This window comes from Galeopterus variegatus, unplaced genomic scaffold, assembly GCF_000696425.1.
Source record: "Galeopterus variegatus unplaced genomic scaffold, G_variegatus-3.0.2 Scaffold2360, whole genome shotgun sequence".
Classification (NCBI taxonomy): domain Eukaryota; kingdom Metazoa; phylum Chordata; class Mammalia; order Dermoptera; family Cynocephalidae; genus Galeopterus; species Galeopterus variegatus.
Window position 1 is genome coordinate 82,395 of NW_007728471.1, and position 2,214 is coordinate 84,608.

Genomic DNA, 2,214 nt, shown 5'->3' on the forward strand with positions numbered 1-2,214 from the left:
GCCACTCTCACTCTCGATTTTCACAAACGAGGAAACTGAAGTTCAGAGCCAACACACGTGACAGCTAGGACTTGGACCCCAATTCATCTGACGCCAAGCCCTGGGCTCATAATCGTCATGCTCTAAGTCCCTCTCACTGATGTTTGAGGAACGTGACTTATTAGGTCCCTCAAACCTCCTTCCTTCTGCCTCATTCCTTCCCAGCCTCCCCACGTTCCTTCCTTCCCCCCTTTCCTAACATTCTTCCTCCTTTTCTTCCTTCCTTTTTTACATTCTTCCTTCTCTCACACTTCTCTCCTTCCTACATTTTCCTTTTTTCTTTTCACTCCCTGCACCCCTCTCTTCTCCTGTACTGGTCTGTTTTTATGTTGCTATAACAATACCTGAGACTGGATATTTATGAAGAACAGAGGTTCACTTGGCTCACGATTCTGGGACAGCTGCATCTGGCACAGGCCTCAGGCTGCTTCTACTCCTGGTGGAAAGCTGCAGGCAGCCCTTGCAGGTGGGTGCAAAGATCACATGGCGGGAGGAAGCAGGAGAGAGAGAGTGGAGACACCAGACTCCTTCCAACAACCAGCTCTTGTGGGCTGAACTCACTCACAACCTGCCCTGGGAGGGTTTGAATCTATTCATGAGGGATCTGCCCCCATGACTCAAACACCTCCCAACACTGCCATATTGGGGATCAGATTTCAACATGAGCTTTTGGGGGACAATCATATCCAAACTATATCACCTCCTTTCTGCTGTCCCTCCCTTTGTCCCTCCTTCCTTCAGTGAAGTGTCCCCAAGCCCTTCCCACTATGGACAAAAACAGGATCATCTTTGCACTGGTTCCCACATTGCCCCAGCTCTGTGACCACACATGCATAATCTCATAATCTCTTGCAAAGTTGCCCTTGTACACTTTTGGAAGTCACAGTTGTGATTGTGATAGGGTGGCACCATGTCCAGTTAGCTGTCACCATCTCCCACCAGTTCTTTGCACAGGAGTGAGTCAGTGCTTTGCCCCTACTGGCTGTGTGGCCTTGGGCAGATGACTTAACTCCCCCTGGCCTCAGGTTCTTTCTCTGTCTAATGGCCACCACAAGAATGTCCACCTCACAGGTCTGTCAGAAGAGTAGAAGAAGCTTCAGAACAGTACCTGGCACACAGTGAGCACTGTCTCCTGTCAGTCCTCACCCTTAGAGTTTAAATGCTGCAAGTCATGGGCTGGGGCTGCTTCAGTCACTGCTATACCTACAGAGCTACTGTGGCACCAAACACCTAGAAGGATCTCAGTGCATATCTATTGAATCAATGATCCGTCTCCAGACTGGTAACTCATCCCTCTGGAGAAAGGGGTTGATGATGATGAGGATGATGATGATAATTATAATAATAGCTCCCATTTCTTAAGCACTAAGTATATGCCAGGCATGCTGAATACTTTGACATGAAGTATTTTATTCATGTCACAACAACCTTGAGAAGTAGGTACTAATATCCCCATTTTATGGATGAAGAAAACAGAGGCACAAAAAAAAGAGGTCAAGTCATCTGCCTAAGGCTGCATAGCCAGTAGGGGAAGAGCTGGGATTTGAACCCAGGCAGCCTGGCTCCGAGCACCTACCTCTGCTCTGCTGATGGCCTGAGTAAATGAGCTGTTCTGACAGACAAGGGTGATGAGATGGGGCTCAAAGGACCAGAAGCCACAAGGAAGGGGCTCCAACATGGCTGGGATAGGCAGCTTTTGATGGCAGATGTGCGATAGAAGTTAGGCAGAAGTTGTGGCTCAATGGACCCAGGTAGCTGTAGAGAAAGGGTGGGGTGTTTTCCCTTCAAGAATATCTTGCACAACAAAAGAAACAAATAACAGTTAAAAGACAACCAACAGAGTGGGAGAAAATATTTGCAAAATATACATCTGACAAAGGATTAATATCCAGAATATACAAGGAACTCAAACAACTTCACAAGAAAAAAACAACCCAATTAAAAAATGGGCAAAAGAGCTAAATAGGCATTTCTCAAAGGAAGATATATGTATGGCCAACAGACACATGAAAAAATGCTCAGCATCACTCAGCATTTGGAAAATGCAAATCAAAACCACACTGAGATACCATCTCACCCCAGTTAGGATGGCTAAAATCCAAAAGACTCTGAACGAGAAATGCTGGCGAGGTTGCGGAGGAAAAGGAACTCTCATACATTGTTGGTGGGACTGCA